The sequence below is a fragment of the Oryx dammah genome, unplaced genomic scaffold (genome assembly GCF_014754425.2).
Source record: "Oryx dammah isolate SB20612 unplaced genomic scaffold, SCBI_Odam_1.1 HiC_scaffold_7, whole genome shotgun sequence".
Lineage (NCBI taxonomy): Eukaryota > Metazoa > Chordata > Mammalia > Artiodactyla > Bovidae > Oryx > Oryx dammah.
The window spans coordinates 25,430,331-25,452,621 of NW_024070191.1; the positions used below are offsets into that span (position 1 = coordinate 25,430,331).

The following is a 22,291-nucleotide window of genomic DNA, read 5'->3' on the forward strand; positions in this document are numbered from 1 at the left end:
CACGCCCTTTAAAGACCGTTTTTAACACGATAATAAATAGTAAAGCTGGAATCCTGTGGGAACATGACAACTGTAGCCCATCGTTTCACCTAAACACACCACTTTTCATAACATTTCTCTCTTAATTTATCAGTGGATGTATTTATGAAGAAATTTAATCTAGATATATTTATGAAAATTTTAATATACAAGAATAAGCTGTGTCATTTAAAGGTATTTCAAAAGGCATTTTATTATATAGTAAATGTTTCTCAAACTTGTTCCATTTAAGTTCTTTTCCTAAAATAGCCTTTTAATTTGACTTCTGGCAAATACTTATTCCTCAAAGGTTGAGCTAAATTTTGAATTAGTGATTTTGCATAGAAGCTAAATTTAGCAATTAGCAGTCTCCCACTTTTAGTTCAAATCTAAGTGAACTTTTAAAAGTCTAAAATATACTGGCGTCTCTCCCAAGACCTAGACTCTGATATTAGCAAATGCCAAAAGAGATGTGCAAACGGGAAACTATGTGATTCTTTTTTTAAATGTTTGAAATCATATAATCATTTTTCCACTTAACCCCCCCTCACCCCAAATAAAAAGGATCTACAGTAAACCTGTGGAAACTTTAGAAATCGTCTTGTTTTTCTTCCCCACATCTCCCTATTTATATATTTTAAGTGCCACTTGATACTGCAAACAAACGTAAATGATGTCTTTTCAAAGCTCCCTGGCTTCCTCTGTGAAGTCATCTAAAATTCTGGAGCCATAATACAAAGCAGCAGATAAAAGTGGGAGACTCTCGACTTGAGAAACATAAAGTGCCTTCAAATGATTAAATGAAACCACGGGAGCACTTTTTTTCTTTTTTTCTTCCAGTTTCTAGAAGGGATTGTGTTACTCCTTTAAGTGATACTCTTAAGTGAATGAGTCATGAGATTTTAGTTCAGGAGAATCCAAGTTCCTTGAGACTACAGGTATATATATCCTCATATGTTTGGTGTTTGTGTGTATGTTTGGTATGGATAGTGTTTGTTGCACGGACCCTTTGAAAGACAGGTAGGTTGCTGACTTTAGGATCAAACCAAATAGCTCCCACCTCTGCCTCTGATGACCGCTTCTCCAGCTGGGTTTCCAGCCCTGTCTGCTCACTTCAAGCCTTCCCAGCCTCTCACCACTTCTCTGTTGAATTCTCCCCTGCAAACTGTACGTTGTGTGAAAGAGTTCCTCAATACTCAGATGACATACATTGTTCTTAAATAGTTGTTGTATTTATATTCCAGGTTAGCAGCAGTTACGATGGCAGTTAAAATAGCTTTCTGATGGAAAGCTGTTTTTCATAGATCCCGTAGTGGCCTGAGAAGAGCTCCACTGTCCTTTGGGGAGAGTCTCACCTCCTTACCGTGGCACCCTGCCCCTCTCACCAACACACAGCCCCTGGGAGTCTGTGCTGGCATCTCATGTCCCGTCTTTGCCTCTGGGCTTTTTGCTCAGTGCCCGTTCTCTGGCAGTAAATCCAGTCCTTTTGCAAATTAGCTACTTGTCCTGTAGAAGTCATCTTACCAGTCTGCTCTTGTGGAAAACCTGTCTGACTCTCCAGAGGAGAGAAATTCATTGCTCTATTGGATTCGCTGCCTTACTAGATGAGTTGCTGCTGTGGAATTGTGTTCATTCCTTTAGAGAAAACTTGTCATGCTGTATTCATAATGTCTCCATAATATGTATATATCATACTGCATCATGTATTGAAATCACTAATTACCTCCCTTCTGTAATCTCCAGGCTTCCTGAGTAATAAGACTGGACGTAGTGTTAGACACAGTCGTAGTTAATAAATACTTGCTAGATTAATTCTTCAGTTCTGCTTGTGACTCACCAGAACTTCTACCCAGCAACCTGTTTTTAATCGTTGGGCCTCATGGTGCAAATCTAATTCCATGTTTACATGCTAGCCCTTCAGAATCTAGATTTCTGGTTCTCCAGGGAAAAAATGAGATTTTCCAAAAAGTGTGGTTTCTTACACGTGGGCAGAACACACTTAATCTGCTTGAACACGAGCAGTCACTGTATAGCTTTCCTTCTAAAGAAGGGTAAGCAAAGATCTTACAGTTTTCTTTCTAATGAAGGAAGGAAGACAGTTAAAGGTGTGAATACTGACTGCATTTAAGTTGGGTGATAGGTATAAGAAGTTACTAAAAGTAGAGACATTCCACTGAGATCAAATTTTCAAGCTCAGTTTTATTTTAATAACTGATGGTCCAGTGGCTAAGACTCCACACTCCCAATGCGGGGGGTCTGGGCTCACTCTCTGGGAACTAGATACCATATGTGCTTGTGCTTAGTCGCTCAGTCATGTCCAACTCTTTGTGACCCCATGGACTATAGCCCTCCAGGCTCCTCTGTCCATGGGGTTTTCCAGGCAAGAACACTGGCATGGGTTGCTGTGCCCTCCTCCAGGGGATCGTCCCGACCCAGGGATCAAACCCAGGCCTTCCGCGTTGCAGGGAGATTCTTTACCACCTGAGCCAGCAGCGAAGCCCATCTGCCACAAAAAAAAGATCCTGCAGGTCACAGCTAAGACCTGGCACGGCCAAATAATTAATATTTTTTAAGAAAAATAATACCTGGGAAGCTCTGAAGTGGAGTCTAGAAGCATAGATAACCTTGGGAAATGCACTCTGAACTGCATGACTACCCCTAGATTTAGACAAATTACATTCCAGGGAAGAGGAAGAATGATTTTGATGTTCCATGGCAAAAATAACTTTTCAAGAAATCATTAACTTTATCCAGAGAGGGGTGAGTTATGTGGTAGTGGGTAGGGGAGGGATTTGGGAAGGAAGGAAAGAGCAAATGGAAATCCTATTTATAGTTAGGAGTGACTTTGATGCGGAAGAAATTGGAATCTATTAGAAATGTGTGAGGAGGGTAAACCACTTTATCAGAAAGAACTCAGCGTTAGGTTTTTGAAGGAAGTAGCATCATCTTGTTCTGTGATGACCTAAAGGAGTGAGATGGCAGGGTTGGGAGGCTCATGAGGGAAGGGATATATATATATATATATATATATTCATAGAGCTGATTCACTTCCTTGTACCACAGAAACTAACACAACATTGTAAAGCAATTGTGCTCCAATAATAAAATTTTTAATGCATCATCAAAAGTGCCAGGGTGATGATTCAGATAATACTCTCTGGCTCCATCCTAAAAAGGGCATGTCAGCCTGTTTCTCGGACACATATTCTCAAGAAATGTTCCCAGTGGGCACCCCTCCCCCCCAACCTCTGTTTATTTCCAGCACCGTAGCCCTTTGGACTTGATTCTCATCTAAAGATATTCTGAGTGTGGGAAAAAAATTACCAACAAAACCTTGTGATAAGTTACTGTAAACCCTCATGCTGGCTTCTTGTTCTTCGTTCGCAATGGGATCAGAGGGATGAACAGAACTTTCCCGGGAGCCAGTGTGAAGTCTCCACACCATGGGCTCTAGGCACAACCTCACAGCCCCCCGGAGAGGCATCTCCTGGGACTCCAGCCTCACCCTGCGTAAGGCTGTTCTTCTCGCAGGTCTCCAAACTAAACTTTCCTTTCTCATCTCTTTTCATTAATTGTCCTGAAAGGCCCAGAAGCAACTCTCCAAACATCTTCTCTTCCGTCTGGGAAACATTTGCAAACTAGTCTTGTCTCCTGCTGGCTGGCCTGCGGCCACTGGTTACACTCACAGCTTCTTGAGGGATCCAGCACAGTGAAAATGATTGAAAGATTGGAGAAAGCTGCAGGAGAGAAGGGTGAAGGAACGGCGTAGGTTCAGCTCTGAGAAAGAGATGGACAGGGAAAGCGGTTGAGAACAGTCTGCAGTCCCATTGCTTGCTTTCTTTTCATCGCAGTTACCATATTGTCCATAAAGATACTTTTAAACAATTGTATTCCTTATTTGGGGCTTTCCTAATACCTCAGTTGGTAAAGAATCTGCCTGCAATGCAGGAGACCTGGGTTCAATCCCTGGATTGGGAAGATCCCCTGGAGAAGGGAATGGCAACCCACTCCAGTATTCTTGCCTGGAGAATTCCATGGACAGAGGAGCCTGAAGGGCTCTAGTTCGTGGGATCCCAAAGAGTCAGACACAATTGTGCGACTAACTTTCTTTTTCTTTTCATTCCTTGTTTAGCGATATACTCTTTGTGTTGTTGTCCGTTGTTCAGATTCTCAGCCATGTCTGACTGTTTGCAATCTCATGGAGTGCAGCATGCCAGGCTTTCCTGTCCTTCACTATCTCCCGGCGTTTGCTCAAACTCATGTCCATTGAGTTGATGATGCCATCCAGACATCTCATCATCTGTCACCCCCTTCTCCTCTTGCCCTCGGTCTTTTCCAGCATCAGGGTCTTTTCCAGTGAGTTGGCTCTTCACATCAGGTGGCCAGAGTGTTGGAACTTCAGCATCAGTCCTTGTGAATATCCAAGGTTGATTTCCTTTAGGACTGGGTTTTGATCTCCGTGCCATCTAGGGGACTCTCAAGAATCTTCCCCAGCACCACAGTTGGAAAGCATCACTTCTTAGGCATCAGTTCTCCGTAGTTCAACTCTCACATCCGAACATGACTCCTGGAAAAACCATAGCTTTGACTCTATGGACCTTGGTCAGCAAAGTAATCTCTCTGCTTCTTAGTACACTGTCTAGCTTTGTCACAGCTACTTTTCCAAGGAGCATCTTTTAATTTCGTGGCTGCAGTCAAGTTACTGTCCACAGTGATTTTGGAGCCCAAGAAAATAAAGTCTGTCACTGTTTCCATTTTTTCTCCGTCTGTTCACCATGTAGTGATGGAGCTGGATGCCATGGTCTTAGTTTTTTGGTTGTTATATTACTTAGGACATGGTAGTCTGAGCTGCTCACACATTCTTCAGTAGGGTCTTGTTCCTTGTGTTCCTGTTCCTCTACTATGAAATTTTGGTGGCTAAAAGGAGTAAACTGATGTTGCATGAGAGAGGGTGGAGCTCATGCAAGCCTGTTTGACTGATAAACTCTGGTTGGGGAACCAGAGCCTATCCTTTTTTGATGTCAAGGTGGATCTTAGGTCTTGTATTACATAGTTGTGAGAGCTGATAAAACCTGGAGTTACTAGCTAGAGCAAATCTGACCTTTGGGAATCTTCAATTATGAGACATGTAAAAATAACAGTATTTATGATAATAGCATGTGGCTTACCAGGTGGCTAAGTGGAAAAGAATCCCCCTGTCATGTGGGAGACTCGGGTTTGATCCCTGGGTCCAGAATATTGTCTGAAGAAGGGAATGGCTACCCACTCAAGTATTGACTGGAGAATTCCGTGGACAGAGGAGCCTGGCAGGCTACAGTCCAGAAGACTTAGCAACTGAACATAATAATAGCAGCAGTTGTTGTTCAAGACATTTTGTTAAGCTCTTTATATTCATTATGTCACTTACTCTTCACAAGAACCTGTCATGTAAATACAGTTGTTATCCTCATTTTACAAGTAATCAACCTCAGTGAGCTTAAAAAGGTGTCCCAGATTATTACATTTACTAAGCTGCCCAAAATGAAAAGTGAAAAGCGAAGCCGCTCAATCATGTCCTACTCTTTCTGACCCCATGGACTATACATACAGGCCATGGAATTCTCCAGGCCAGAATACTGGAGTGGGTAGCCATTCCCTTCTCCAGGGGATCTTCCCAACCCAGGGGTCAAACCCAGGTCTCCCCCATTGCATATTCTTTACCAGCTGAGCCACCAGGGAAGCTCAAGAATGCTGGAGTGGGTAGCCCATCCCTTCTCCAGGGCATCTTCCTAACCCAGGACTCAAACCAGGGTCTCCTGCATTGCAGGTGGATTCTTTACCTACTGAGCTATGAGGGAAGCCCCTCTGGGGTTCAAAACCAGGCTTCTGGGGCTGCAAAGCATGAGATATTTTTGCTTGTAACAGCTTTATTGTTAGATAATTTGCATACTATACAATTCATCCATTTAAAGTGTACAATTCAATGATGTTTTTGTATATTATTTTTTAAACTGTGGTAAAATATATATGACCTTAAATTTGCTGTTTTGACCAGTTTAAGTGTACAGTTCAGTGATAATTGATTTTATTCACAAAGTTTTGCAACCATTACCACTGTCTGTCTCCAAAACATCTTTATTACCCCAAACAGAAACCAATCATTAAGCAACAGCTCTCTGTTCCCTCTTCCCACAGCCCTCAGGAGTCTAATCTGCTTTCTTTCTCTGATTTGGCCTAGTCTAGATAATTCCTCTGTAACTGGGATCACCTAATATTTGCCATTGATGTCTGGCTACTTTTCTCTTAAGGTTTTAAGGTTCGTTCATGTTGTAGCCTGTGTTAGAAATTCATTCCTTTTTGTGGCTGAGTATAAAATGAATATTGAATGGATATAGCACATTTTGTTTTGCCATTCATCAGTTGATAGACACTTGGGTTGTTCCCACCTTTTGGCTGTTGTGCAGAGCCCAAGTTTTAACTGGCATGTATACATTACAGCCTAAACTGAGGGCCACCCCAGGGTGGAATCTCCTGTCTACAGTCTTGGGCATCACATCTTGTTACATGTAACTCTGCATCGCACTGACTTTTCTAGAAGTATTTTCATGAGTCAGGAGGTCTGAGTTCTGAAATCCAGGGTGTGTCACATGTCCATTGTGGGAATTAGGACCAGTTTCTCAGCTTCTCTCACCCTGAGGTTTCTCAGTCTTTAACGGGGAAGCACTTATACCTGCCCTTCAAGGTTATTTTGAGACACATAATATCTAGTAGTTATGTGTGTGTGTTTTTAAATTTTTATTGGAGTATAGCTGATCTACAATGTTGTATTAGTTTCAGGCATACAGCAAAGTAAATTATACATATACATATGTTCCCCCCCCCCTTTTTTTTAGCAGTTGTTTTTTAAGTGGCTCATTTGCTGAGGTTTAGATATTTTTCTTCTGAATATTTTTACTGACTTAAGATTTAACAGGTGTAAAATTAAGAAAATGTAAAATCCACTATCCAGAAGAAATCCCAATAATATCATTGAATATGTGTTATATCCACAAGGATTTTCCCAAATCTTTTACATTACCTTATTTAATTCTCATGACAGCCTATGAGAACAGGCACTCCCTTCCTCCTCCTCTTCCCCTTTTTCTCTTTAATAATTTTCAGATAAGGAAGTTTGGCCTTAAAGAAGTTACTAACTTACCCCAGTTGTGGTTGTTTTTAGTTCCTAAATGATATCCAACTCTCTTGTGACCTCATGTTGTTCTGTAACCTGTTTTCTTTTTTAGTGTTTTGTCAACATTTTTCCGTATTTGTAGATATAGATTTCTCATTTCATCCTTTTCAATGGCTATAATAATACGCCATTTTAAAATTATTTAGCCACACTCCAGATTTGAACAATAAGGTCCTCCCTCTCAATTAAAAAAACCCAAACCTTGGTTAACCAGTTCCCAATTCTAGATTTGTGAGAAATCTCCCCGGCACCAGAATGGTTTGAACAAGTCCTTTAGTCAAGGTGTTCTGGTGTCTGACTCCAAGGAGGTGGAGAAGTCCCACAGACTCCTTGGTTCCTGCATGGATCACATACCCAGGCTTCAAAGTCAGGTCACAGCCAGCCAGCCTTCCTCCTGACTGTCTCATGCAGGTTTCCCTAGTTTTATGTATTAGTGTAAAACTGGAAAAGACTAACACTAACAGCCAACCAAAAATCACTGCAGACTGTGACTACAGCCTTGAAATTAAAAGATGCTTGCTCCTTGGAAGGAAAGCTATAACCAACCTAGAGAGCATATTAAAAAGCAGAGACATCAAATTGCTGACACAGGTCCGTATAGTCAAAGCTATGGTTTTTCCAGTAGTCATGTACAGACCTGAGAGTTGGACCATAAAGAAGGCTGAGCGCCAAAGAATTGAGCATTTCAAACTGTGGTGCTAGAGAAGACTCTTGAGAGTCCCTTGGACTGCACGGAGATCAAAGGCAGTCAATCCTAAAGGATATCAACCCTGAATATTCACTGGAAGGACTGATGCTGAAGCTCCAATATTTTGGCTATCTGATACAATGAGAAGACTCGTTGAAAAACACCCTGATTGAAGGGTTTTTTAGGACCCTGGGAAAGACTGAAGACAAAGGAGAAGGGGGCCACAGAGGAGATGAGATGGTTAGATAGCATCACTGGCTCAGTGGACATGAATGATAGCAAACTGCTGCTGCTACTGCTAAGTCGCTTTAGTCGTGTTCGACTCTGTGCAACCCCATAGACGGCAGCCCACCAGGCTCTTCCGTCTCCGGGATTCTCCAGGCAAGAACACTGGAGTGGGTTGCCATTTCCTTCTCCAGTGCATGAAAGTGCAAAGTGAAAGGGAAGTCGCTCAGTCGTGTCCGACTCTTAGCGACCCCATGGACTGCAGCCTACCAGGCTCCTCCTGGAAAATCCCATGGGCAGAGGAGCCTGGTAGCAAACTCTGGGAGATAGTAAAGGACAGAGGAGCCTGGCATGCAGCAGTCCATGGGTTGCAAAGAGTCAGACATGACATAGCAACTAAACAACCACAAACAGGCGACCTTTTAGAGTTTGAAGGTAATCTGATCATCCCAGACCTGAGATCCTCATGCGATAGATATACTTTTCCCTTCAAATGAAGAAGCTCAGTTAGGTTAAACCCTCCAGTTGTCTTTCGGTATTTCAGGGCTTCTAACCAGGTTAGGGTGCCCTGTTCTCTCAGATGAACTCTTCCTATCATTCACATCCCAAGAATGAGTGCAATCTTCAGGAATGGGGCGGGTGGGGAGGGGGGATTGTATAAGTAGTGCTTGCCAAGTTTTTACTGTTTATCTTACTGCAAAGTCAACACTGTGGCTCTTCACCTCCTGCACATTTAAGATGTAGGCTTTTTCTTATGGTTGTTCTTAAACTTGGTGCTTAAATCTTTCTGATTTTTATGAGGCAAAGAGATGGAGAAAAAAGGGAAAATATAGTTAGACCAGTTAGGGACCGAGGTGCATCAACTTTGGAGCTGCCGTTGTAACTTAGTCCTGTCATAGCTGGTGGAATTGGGTGACCAGGGAGGTTGGAACAGTCTCCAGAGCTACTTGGCCAGTTATGTTTATGAGGTTAAATGGACCTTTGAGCAGATCAGATTCTCTTAGAGAAGCTAAAGGGCAGTGAGACTTCTTTGAAAGGAAGCCTTGTGCTATTAAAAAAGAGCACCATTGTTTTAAAAATAAAAATGTCATATAGTTAACAAAGCTGTATCTTCTAGTGATCATCAACTTATCCCTAGTAAAAAGAGAGAAAGGAAAAAAAAGTATTAGTCGGTCAGTCGTGTCCAACTCTTTGTGACCCCATGGATTGTAGCCACCAGGCTCCTCTGTCCATGGAAAGGCTACCCACTCCAGTCTTCTGGCCTGAAGAATTCCATGGACTGTGTAGTCCATGGGATCACAAAGAGTCGGACACAGCGGAGTGACTTTCACGTCAGTAAATGAGTTGAACAGTAACTACGAAGCACAGGGGACTTCCTGGCAAGCCAGCAGTTAACCTGGCCCTGCAGGGGACACAGGTTCAGTCCCTGGTCGGGAAACCAAGATCCCACACGCCACGTGGTACAGCTAAAACATTAACAACAGCAACAAAGATGAGGCTCGGAGGAATGAGGAAGAAACAGGAGAAGTGGCAGAGGGCACGCATTCCAAAGCACCACTCCTTGCTGTCTCCTCCAGGAAGGTGCAGCCCCAGACAATTGATGACCCGAGGGAGTTTCTTGTCAAAGAGTCAGACATGACATAGCAACTAAACAACCACAGACAGGCATAGATTTCCATGGAAAGGCTACCCACTCCAGTCTTCTGGCCTGAAGAATTTCATGGACTGTGTAGCATAGACATCATTGACACTCCCAGACCTTGTCTTCACCTCCTTTCCTATGTTAATGTCATAGGATTAAGTTGTTGTTGTTAGCTACCACTGCCTGCTACATTTACTGTCTGTGCCCCAATTTTCAGTTCCTTTTTATGCTGAAGCTATATCATAGTCTGCATTTTTATCTGAGGAAACTGAGGCTCAGAGAAGTTAGATAAATTGTCCGAGATGGCACAGCTAGCAACATTTACAGCTAAAACGTAGGAGAGAAACACCAGCTTGACTTTCAGGTGAGACTTTTTTTGTTTGTTTAATTGGAGTATAATTGCATTACAGTGTTAATCTCTGCTGTACAATATAACTGTACATATAACTGCTGTAGTATAACGGAAGTGAATCGGTTATATGTATCCATATATCCCCTCCCTCTTGAGCCTCTCTCCCCCCTCCCTCTCATCCCATCCCTCTAGGTCATTGCAGAGCAGTGAGTTGAGCTCCTTTGTGCCATGGGAGCTTTTCACCGTATTTTTTGAATTACGTCATGTGCATTACTGATCCAAGAAGGTCATTTATTCTTCCCTTGTCCAGTCCTTTTCGGTGACCATTTGCTGACTCCCTGGAGAGTTTATAGCTGTTCCAACACTTTCCAAATGACAGATCACATCATCCTAACAGCCTGCCATCTTGAAATTAATAAGTTCCATTTCCAAACAGTTGTTTTTCAAGTACATTATTCCCCACCCCAAGATCACCAAGATACATTCAATTAAGTAGGAATTACCTTCCCTGGTGGCTCAGCTGGTAAAGAATCTGCCTGCCATGCAGGAGACCTGGGTTTGATCCCTGGGTTGGGAAGTTCCCCTGGAGGAGGGCATGGCAACCTACTTCGGTAGTGTTGCCTGGAGAATCCCAATCCCGTGGACAGAGGAGCCTCACAGGCAACAGTCCATGGGGTCGCAATGAGTCAGACACCACTGAGTGACTAAGCACAGCACTCGTTTCAATTCTGTAGATAATGAGGTTCCTCCGTGGCTCATCATTACTCTCCTGAATTTGGGCTGGAGAAGTTTTAAATGATGGCATTCACCTGGCATCTGGCCCACAGTAGGTACTTAGCAAATATGTGTTGAAGCCATTGACAGAGATGATATCAAACATGAGAAAAAGTGGCAGTGTGCATACCGAGTCGTGTCTGACTCTTGGTGACCCCGTGGACTGTAGCTTCAATGCTTCTCTATCCACGGGATTATTCTGGTGAGAATATTGGAGTGGGTTGCCATGCCCTCCTCCAGGGGATCTTCCCAACCCAGGGATGGAGCCCTCATCTCTTGTATCTCCTGCATTGGCAGTCCTTTACCACTAGTACCACCTGAAAGTAAAGTTGCTCAGTTGTGTCCAACTCTTTGCGATCGCGTGGACTGTAGCCCACCAGGCTCCTCCATCCATGGGATTCTTCAGGCAAGAATACTGGAGTGGGTTGCCATTTCCTTCTGCAGGGGATCTTCCCGACCCAGAGATCAAAACCAGGTCTCCCACATTGCAGGCAGACACTTTAACCTCTGAGCCACCAGGGAAGCATTTTTGCATTCCTTGGGCTATGTTCATTCATGCTGGCCCAGTACCCTGAGCTGGTACTGTTTCCCTCAAAACTGTGCACATTCTCTAGTGAACTTTACTCAGCCATGCCTTATGACTTGCTGGATCTTAGTTCCGCATCCAGGAATTGAACTGGCACCCTCAGCCCTGAAAGCGAGAGGAGTCCTAGTTGCTGTTGCTGTTGTTGGCTGAAGTGAAGTCGCTCAGTCGTGTCCGACTCTTTGCGACCCCATGGACTGTAACTTATCAGGCTCATCTGTCCATGGGATTTTCCAGGCAATAGTACTGGAGTGGATTTGCCATTTCCTTCTCCAGCGGATCTTCCCGACCCAGGGATCAAACCCAGGTCTCCCACATTGTAGACAGACGCTTTACCATCTGAGCCACCAGGGAAGTCAGTTATTAGCTGAAGGCCACCAATAATTTCCTCCAGCTTGTGGCTCAAGGTTCAGCCTTCTTAAAAAACAGTTTATTCAGCGCCACCCTAGAGTGTGCAGATGGAAGCGCGCCCTTCGGTGGTAAAGTGAGATCTGTGTCACTTCTGAGAATGCAGGGGACCAAGGAGAGCAGCTTTTGCAACAGATGTTTCTGGAAGTGGGAGTTTGTTTGTATTAGTTTTCCTCTGAGGTCACTAGATTATGAAACTGAACGCATCGAGGAAAGCAAGTTCTGCATGTTCTCAACTGTGTTACCTGTGGACAGGAAGTGTTCTGATGGCTATCATCTTCCTATATGTTTTTCAGAGTTTGCAGTAATGGGAGGTATGAGGCTTCCTATTTACGTAACTGATTTCTAATCTCCTGAAAGAAATGTTAAAACACCTTGGCACAGAGAAATGTTTAAGCAGCCTTTGCCATACCCATCAGCGTTCTGGTGCTGAGATAATCTGATATTAAGTAAAGACAGGGATGATGATACTTCATTCAGTTCATTTTTTAATGTGGACCTTTGTTAAAGTCTGTAGTGAATCTGGTAGAATATCACTTCTGTTTTATGCTTTTGTTTTTCGCCTCAAGGCATGTGGGATCTTCGCTCCCTGACCAGGGATTGAACCTGCAGCCCCCTGCATTGGAAGGTGGTCTTAACCACTGGAGCACCAGGGAAGTCCCTTGGTTTGCTTTTTCACATTACCAAATGACAGTCACACAGTGCCATGAGGAATAAATGGCCTCATTATTTCAAGTGTTCCTCCTCACTTTCCAAGTGCCATTCAGGGACCAGGGCAAGGAGAGCTTGGGAAAGCATGCCTGTGTAGGGGCTTTTTTTGGCATTCACCATGCACGCGATGCGGCCGTCATACACCCTGGGCTCTGAGAGTCTGGGACGCGGGGGTGAGGTGGCGACGGCAGTGGTTGTAGTAAAGTGCCCAAGCCGCCTCAGTCAGGAAGGTGATAAATGACACAGCTGCCTCTAGGTTAAGTAATGTGCTCAATTTTATTTATTTTTTATAGAGGGGTTTTTTTTTTTTTGTAATATGGACCACTGTTAAAGTCTTTATTGAATTTCTTAAAATATTGCTTCTGTTTTTAATGTTTGGGTGGTGTTTTTTTCTTTTTTGCTGTGTGTTCAATTTTATAATTGCAGTTTGAATTTAAATTTCTAGGAGTCCAAATTATAGTATCACCCGAGAAACTCTGAAATGTCCATCTGTCTCTAGAGATGATCACATTTTACTTCAGTGGGTCTTAGGTAGGACCAACGCTGTTTGGTCTAGAGGCTGTACCTTTTCAGTGATTGGAAGGGCCCCTTGAGATACAATAAGATTAGCATAAGTGAGTGCCTATTTTTTCCTTATTTCCAAAAGATGGGTAAATTCCCTTGAGTTTTACAAAGTATGCTTGGAACTTTTTGACATAGCCATGCATATTGAAATCAGAACTATTTTCGGAATAGTAAACTACAGACTACAATTGATCTGACATGAGAGAACCAGCGAAGAAGGGAGCAGGGATGACATGGGTTTTACCACGCTGGCCCACCCACCTCTCATCTGTGCACTCAAGATGTGATACTCTGCCAGTGACTTGTGGGAATATTCTTGTCCTTCCCTGTGGCTAAATCAAGGGCACGGAACCCGGGGCCAGCAGTAGACATAGATGGAGAACCGAGAGGCATAGAGTTCCTGAGCTCATAGAGCAGGAAGTGGGAAGGGATGAGAGCAGGGACTCGATTCAGACACAGCTTCATTCAGAAATGCCTCCCGTGACCCAGAGGCTAGCGTGCCCCTGCCTGCATGTGGATCTGTGGTGTTTGTACTCTAAGGCAGGGGTCCCCAACCTCTGGGATCTAATGACTTAATGCACTGAGGTGGAGCCTATGAAATAATCATAGAAATAAAGATAATACACTTGAATCATTGCAAAACCATCCTCACCCCACCCCTCCCTCCCCCCCGTCCATGGAAAAATTGTCTTCCACAAAAGCAGTCCCCAGTGTCAGAGAGGGTTGGGGATCACTGCCTCAGGTGTATTTTGAGGTTCTGCTTCTTCAGCTCCTAGCGTCATCTTCAAGCTCTTAAAAAGACAGCTATGACAGATTATTAAAATGTCTGCCTTTATTTCCAGGACCAGGGCCTGTGCAGATTTAGACTGATATTTTCTTAAAAGTCAAGGGAATGTGCCAAATTATACATCGTTTGGGTTGATTATTTCTCAGTGTTACGTGTGCTTGACAGTGTGATAAGTTGCAGGCACTTGGTAATATCAATTAAATTTAACAGACTTTGTTTCAATGTTGTACTATTTCCCTCAAACCTATGCACATTCTCTTGTGAACTTTATTCGGCCATGGCTTATGACTTGCTGGATCTTAGGTCCGCGTCCCGGAATTGAACTGGCACCCTCAGCAGTGAAAGCGAGAGGAGTCCTAGCTTCTGGACCATTTGGGAATTCCCTAGATTTAATAAACTTTGAGTATCTTTTGTGTGCCAGACAGAAGTGGTGGGAGTAGGAGGTTACAACTTGGGGAAGGAGAAAGATAGAGAAAGAGATCATTTTCAATGCAGGTGATAGGCGCAGTAGTCAGGGTACATGCGCTGTTATGGGAGCTGCCGTGAAGATTATTTGGTACTTCCTGGATTTTTTATTTAAGAAAGCAGCATGCGTTAATGAAGACTTTCCTAGGCAGCACGTGCTCCAAATAAGAATCTGGCAATGAAGTGAGTTCAGCTTTAACTTATTAATATAATGGAGAGATTTTTTTGCTTCTAAAATTGTCTGTGTTTGTTTAGTTTTGTTTTTAATAATAATCCGCCAATATTGTCATACTAAAAGCTGGTACAAATATTTCTGTTTCTGTTGGAAATATCTATTGAAACATTTAAACACAGAAAGATGTATCAAGGTCCTTAAAAATTTTCATCACCTTTGACGTAGTTGTTTTCGGTCTTAGAATCTATTTCAGAGAAAATCAGCATATGCAAAGATTTATGCCTAACAGAGCATTTATCCAAAAATCACGAGTGGAACTTCATGGCAGTGGTTAAGACTCTGCACTTCAATGCAGGGGGCAGAGGTTTGATCCCTAGTCAGGGAACTAAAGATTCCACATGCCTGTGGTGTGGCCAAACCAAAAAGAAAAAAAAAAAAGAACTCTGTTAGATAAATGTACTATACTAGGCACTGGGGATACTCTGGTGAGCAAAAGAGATGCAGGCTCTGGGCTCAGGGAGCTTATCACTTAATGAAACGGTTTTGTAGATAAGCTCTTTGTACAACTAAATAGTGTAGTGTTAGTTGCTCAGTTGTGTCTGACTCTTTGCGACCCCACGGACAGTAGCCTGCAATAGCCTGCCAGACTCCTCTGTCCATGGAATTCTCCAGGGAAGAATGCTGGAGAGGGTTGCCATTTCCTTCTCCAATAACTAAGTAGAGATGTATCCAAACAGCAGTTTCTTTAAAAGACACCTATGCCTGTATGTTCTTATAAACATCTCTCCCGTCCTCACTTTCTTCCTTCAGCAAATGATGTCAATACATCTATGCCCCAGGAAGGTCAGTGGCAAGGGGAAGTTTTACTGAAGCACAAAGTGGTTATTTTTTCCTTAAATACTTTTTAAACAGAGCAAGAGATGTCTTCTGCTTTCTTTCTCCTCAGGCCAGTATTCTCAGTAAAGCACACATTGTTACCATCTCTCATCTACCATCTCTGTGATCCACACCTGTAATTTCTCATGCCTTCTCTCTCCCTTGCTGCTGCTGCTGCTGCTAAGTCGCTTCAGTCGTGTCCGACTCTGTGCGACCCCATAGGCGGCAGCCCATCAGGCTCCCCCATCCCTGGGATTCTCCAGGCAGGAATACTGGAGTGTGTTGCCATTTCCTTCTCCAACGAGTGAAAGTGTGAATTAAAAGTGAAGTCACTCAGTCGAGTCCGACTCTTCGCGACCCCATGGACTGCAGCCTACCAGGCTCCTCCATCCATGGGATTTTCCAGGCAAGAGTACTGGGGTGGGTTACTTAGTGCTTATATATATATTGTATATCTTCTAACTAATTTTGTAAAACTCATGTCGAAATTATCTTATGACTGGGGACTGCTCTGGTGTCCAGTGGTTAAGGCCTCGCCTTTCAACGCAGGGGGTGTGGTAGGTTCTGCCTCTGGCCAAGGAGCCAAGACACAGAACAGAAGCAGTATTGTAACAAGTTCAATAAACACTTGAGAAATGGTCCGCATCAAAGAAATAATTTTTTTAAAATTTTACCTTATGACCATGCTTTTCTTTTTATTATAAATTTTAAAAATTAAGTGTTCGTTACACATCATCAGTGCCCAGAGAAGCAGACCAGAATTGTCATGTTGCCAAAATGACCTCTTGTGATATTTATTCAGCCACCCTAAAGTAGTGTTTTGTTTCTTCTTTGTTTTTGAAGGTGGTGACCTGTCTTTTCTAACTTGTAAAGTGAAACTTTATGGCTTGTGGGGAAGATGTTTGGCTAGAGGGGGCAAAAAAAAACCCACGGTTTTAACAGTGGGTCAAAGCCTGAGCTCTGTAGCCGTGCTGCGTGCATTCAGATCTTGGCCCCGTTCCTGCCCACTACGTGGCCTTGTGCCTGTCACTTCCTCCCTCTAAACCCTTCGTTAGATCCTGCCTTTGTAGATATGGAGTAATAATCGCAGTACCTCATAAGAATGTTTTGGCAAAAAAATAGGTGAAAGTCTGGAAAATATTTTGCACCAAGTATGTACTGTATAAGTACCCTTATTATGACCATTTGCTATGTGGCTGGTCCCATGGACAACCACACACCCACTCTTCTGGACAGTTTTGAGATCCCTTTATAATAATTAAATGACCTACCACAGGTGGAGAAGTCTGTTTGGGCAGCAAAAGAGGCAGAAGAAACATTTTAGCTGACAGTACAGTTCTGGATGAATACAGACGAGGGAGGGGGGTGTGCTGTGGAAGGAAGGGTATATCCACTCAGGGAATATTTATAGGGTGCCTAGTTTGCTCCAGACACTGTGAAAATGGCATGTTGGTAAATACAGCTGTTAATAGTATAATTGCTAGTAGGGAGTATCTAGTAGTGAATTCATGAGAGTATTCTGTGTTCATGAAGCTTACCTGGGTCTCCAGCAGAGTAGATCTGGGTGAATGTTTTTATGTTGTATGTGTGTGTATTAGTTGCTCAGTTGTGTCCAACTCTTTGCGACCCCATGGGCTATAGCTCCTCTGTCCATGGGATTCTCCAGGCAAGAAGTCTGGAGTGGGTTGCCATTTCCTCCTCCAGGGGATCTTTCTGACCCAGTGATTGGATCTGGGTCTCCTGCATTGGTGGCAGGCAGATTCCCCACCATCTGAACCACCAGGGAAGCCCTTTATGTTGTTTATATGATAGAAAACCAACGCTTGGGATTTCCATTGTGGTTCAGTGGCTGACTCCATGCTCCCAATGCAAGGGGCCCAGGTTCAATCCCTAGTCAGGGTACTAAGATACCTCGTGCCTCAACTAAGTTCTGGAAAGCTGCAAATAAGACCCAGTGCAGCCAAATATATTTGAAAAAACAAACATAAAACCACCAGTGCTTTCTAGAATTAGAGCTCCTGGTAAACATCTAGATTTGATTGCAGTCAATTCCTTGTTGACTGGCTCTCAGAGAGAAACCCTAAAAGTTCAGTTGCAATGTCTGGGTGGGAAATTGCTGGGAAGTTCTGGATGATCCTCCACCCTGCAGTTCCAGGTCTCAGGAAGGAAGAGGTATGAAAATGTGCCATTCTGCTGAGCAAGAGGCAGTAACAGTGATGACTTCAATCAGGTCACCAGAGAAACAGTTTTCCTGCAGCTTGTTCTCTGGGTTTCCTTCCTCACTCAGATCAAGGGTCAGTTTAGTTGCTCAGTTGTGTCCAACTCCTTGCAGCCCCATGGACTGCAGAACACCAGGCTTCCCTGTCCATCACCAACTCCCGGAGCCTGCTCAAACCCATGTCCATCGAGTCAGTGATGCCATCCAACCATCTCATCCTCTGTCCTAGACTGGAAGGTATTTTGACATGGAACATCTGCCCAGTAAGGAAAGAACGGGATCCTTGGAGCAGTGACTGCTCATGGCCCAGCCCCAAAACCATTAACCTGGAGGGGAGGTGCCCCAGTTGAATAAAGACCAGCTTGCTTTTGGAATTTCCTTGGCATACCTTTTTTGGTCTGGGTTAGCCTGCAGGTTTAAAGGGTTACTCTAGGAATATGTGTTAGGAGAGATGAATGTGAGTGGAAAGACTGTGGACGTCATTAGGAAACCAGTTTAAAAGTCAAGAAGAGGCTGTTAAGAGTCCATCTGGGAACCTCATTTGGGTGGTAGACATAAGACTGCAAAGGGAAAGATAGTTATGAGAAAGGCGCGGAGGAAATGCCACCCGTGTGAAGAGGCAGAGAGCTGGAGAGTCTGGAGATGACTGGTGCACACCCTGGTTGTGTCGCTTGCTGTGAGCCAGCGGATGAGGAACGGAACCTGTGAGTGCCCGTGCTTCCTCATGACGCACAGGGCTGGAGTCAGAGCCTCCCACCAGCGGTGTGAGCATGGTGGGTGTCCTGTGAGATGTGCTCCATAAACATTAGCTACTCTCTTGCTACTCTTATTATCGTTAGTGTCTGTCATCATCTTTAGTGTGTTAAAACTGCAGTCGTTGGATGTGAGAAATGAAAGAGCCTTGTACCTGAATGGATGGGATAGTGGAGTGTGGGGAGGTATAAAGAGGCATTGGTTTATGAGCCATAGTGAGTGCATTTTCGGATGAGTTGACTTGAATGTGTTTAGGATGTCTGCACTGAAGTGGAAATCTTAGCTGTAGATTTATGATGTTGTTGTTCAGTCACTGAGTTGTGTCCAACTCTTTGCAACCCCATGGACTGCAGCCTGCCAGGTTCCTCTGTCCTCCGCTATCTCCCGGAGTTTGCTCAAATTCATGTCCATTGAGTCGGTGACGATATCTAACCGTCTCATCCTCTGTCGCCCCCTTCTCCTTTTGCCCTCAATCTTTCCCAGCATCAGGATCTTTTCCAGTGAGTTGGCTCTTAACAGAAACGGCCAAAGTATTGATGCTTCAGCATCAGTCCTTCCTATGAACATTCCAGGTTGATTTCTTTAAGGATTCCTTGGTTTGATCTTGCAGTCAAGGGGCTCTCAAGAGTCTTCTCCAACACCACAGTATGAAAGTATCGATTCTTGGGCACTCCGCCTTCTTTATGGTCCAACTCTCACATCTGTACACAGCTACTGGGTAAAACCATAGCTTTGACTATACGGACCTTTTGTCAGCAACGTAATGTCTCTGCTTTTTAATACACTGTCTAGGTTTGTCATAGTTTTCCTTCCAAGGAGCAAGTGTCTTTTAATGTTATGGCTGCAGTCACCTTCTGCAGTGATTTTAAAGCCTAAAAAAGTAAAATCTATCACTGCTTCCACTTTTTTCCCACTTTTTGTAACTTTTTCCACTGAAGACTTAGGAATTATCCTAAATTGAATTAGTAACTGAAGCAAAGAAAATGGCCAAGGACTGAATTAAAGAGCAGGTGGGGGGACTTCCCTGGTGGACCCATGGTTAAGCATCCACTTTCCAGTGCAGGGGATGTGGGTTTGATCCCTGGCCTGGGAACTTAGATTCCTGCATACCTGAGAGCAGCTAAGCCCGAGTGCCAAAACTGAGACCCAGTGCAGCAAAATAAGTATTAATTTCAAAAAAAGAGCAGATAGAGTAGAGGGGATGCTGAGCACTGATTGATTTTTCCTGGGTCTCCAGCCCTGAACACAACTGGCTCCCTGTGCCGAACGCACAAACTAGTCATGATGAGTATCACGTCCTTTTGAACTTTTCACCGAATCTTTTGTTTGTCCCTCTACACTTACCTTCTTGGGGAGCTGATGAAGTATGCGACCTTTTGTGGGAACCAAAGGTTTTCTTAGGGCATGACAACAGATCCCACCAGACGGGTTGCTGAAAACAGAGATCTATTCTCACCGTTTAGGAGGAGGGAGGTCTGAAGTCGAGGCATCCACGGGGTTGGCTTCTTCTGGAAACAGAGAGACCATCCAGTGCGTCTCATAGCTTCTGGTGGTTCCTTGGCTTGTGGCTCCATCATTCCAACCTCTGTTCCCGTCTTTACATCACCTGCTTCTCTATGTCCTCTGCTCTTATAAGGACATCAGTTTTTGGATTTAAGCTCACCACCACCACCAAATCTAGGATGATTTTATCACGAGATCCTTAAATAATTACATCTCCAAAAAGTCCTGTTTTCAAAAGGTTACATTCTGAGGTTGCAGGCAGACAGGAATTTTAGTGGGGACGTTCTTCAACCCCCTACAGCCTGTGTGCACTGTCCCTGGCCACAGAAACTGGGAGTGGACTGTGTTCTTAGTCCTTACATCAGAAGAGCATGTCCCAATGGGACAGTCCTCAAAAGAGTGGGCCTCGTAAGGCTGGTTTTTGAAGGGTTTGCTTAACAAACTTGGATCAACTACTTGCAGAGGTATGTGAGTAGGAGTTGCTTGCTTAACAGAGTCCTGGATTTATTTTTCTTGTTTGGAATTTTTCATCATACTTGGGCCTTCTGTGACATGGTTGCTGTTTTTTCTGGCTGAATTCTTCATCTATCAGGCAGGCTCTCGTGGAGTTTGTTCTAGTATATTGAGTATGCTGAATGCTAGAGGTGAAGACCACTTGTGCTCCAGGGAGTCCGAACCATGAGCCGTGGGTGAAAATAAGTGAACATGTTAGTTGCTCGGTCGTGTCTGACTCTTTGTGACCCTGTAGACCATAGCCCACCAGGCTCCTCTGTCCATGGAATTCTCCAGGCCACAATACTGGACTGGGTAGCCATTCTCTTCTCCAGGGGATCTTCCCTCCCCAGGGATTGGACCCAAGTCTCCCACATTACAGCAGGGGAGCCCTAGACATGGGACCTGGGTTCTAATCCCAGTTCAGACACCTAAGTTTTTCTCATCGTTAAAATACAACATCCATTCCTGCCCCTTTCTCCAGGATTTTTTTTTTTTTAATATTTATTTATTTGGCTGGGTGAGGTCTTAGTTGCGACATTTGGGATCAAGTTCTCTGACCAGGGATGGAACCCAGACCCCCTACATTGGGAGCACAGAGTCTTAGCCACTGGAGTAGGGTCTTTTCCACTTGCCTGAAGAAGTCTCTCTCCAGAGTTTTTAATAAGGATTCAGAATAATGATGTGCACATTCTCAGCTGTGTATAAAATGTATGAAAATAGGTATTATTAATATAAAGTGTAATCTTACTTAAAAAGTAGCATTTGGGGGCTTCCTGGCCATCCAGTGGTTAAGACTCTGTGCTTCTGCTGCAGGGGACACGGCTTCAATCCCTGGTCGGGGAACTAAGATCCTGCATGCTGTGCAATATAACCAAAAAATAAAATTAAAAGTAGGATTTGCATGCTCTCACCTTCATTCTCTCTCTGCCTATTTCTCTCCCACACAGAGTTGAATTAATGTACAATTTGATCATTTCCTCCTGAAGGGCAATTTCTCTTTTTTTTCCCCTCCATTCACTTTATCAAATACACAGCAAAGAGTTGACTTCTTAATACCTTCTGATGTACTGGTCTAGGTACCAGGGTAAGCAAAGGGTGTCTGTGACACTGGGAGGTGCAGAATGTAGCAAAACAGAGAGAGAGAGGACTTTGCTGGTGGTCTGGTGACTGAGACTCTGTGCCCCCAATGAAGGGCACCCAGGTTCGTTCCTCAGTCATGACGAGGCTGAGATCTGACGTGGCTCAGCTGAAGTTCCTGCGTGCTGCAACTAATAAGACGCTCCACAACCTCAATAAATAAATAAATATTTTTTAAAATAGTTTTTTTTTTTTTTTTAAATGAGCACAGAGAGGATTCTAACGGCCCCAAAGATGGTCCTTGTCACCTCCCTTCTACCCTCTAGGAAGTGACATCTAAGGGGAATCCTTTAAAGAATGAATAAGAGTCACACCAGGTGAAAGGAAGGTGCACGTCTGACAGAAGGATGTGTATGTACTAGACCTAGAAGTGGGGAGGGAACCATGTGTGGTCAAGCCAGGTAAATAACTCACCGACCCTAGACCAGGAGGGAAAACCAGGTGAGAGTAAGAGCTGGAGGGGCTGGGGGATTCACAAACTCTCCAGACATCAAAGGGAAATCATAGAAAGGTTTTAAGCTGGAGAGTGACAGTACTGAATCATACATTTTAAAGTTCTTGGGTTCAGGAATCCTTTTCAGTAATCCAGTGATGGTAGTTAGGATTTAAGTGATGTGATGGGATAGATTCAGTAGGACCTTGATGAAAGATTGGAGGAGGGTAGGGTGACTTCCAGGTCATCCTGGCTTGGACATCTAAGCATCTTT

General features: G+C 43.8%; 1 protein-coding gene and 1 long non-coding RNA gene across 4 annotated transcripts in view; both read left to right on the forward strand.

Annotated features, from left to right (window-relative positions):
• RBPMS (RNA binding protein, mRNA processing factor) overlaps positions 1-22,291 on the forward strand; it is a 202,308-nt gene that overhangs the window by 147,495 nt on the left and 32,522 nt on the right. The gene's annotated exons all lie outside the window — the stretch shown is intronic.
• Positions 2,590-20,891, forward strand: LOC120865624. Its single transcript, XR_005721462.1, has 3 exons — positions 2,590-2,972; positions 20,415-20,420; positions 20,881-20,891. It is a non-coding gene; the product is annotated as an uncharacterized LOC120865624 (long non-coding RNA).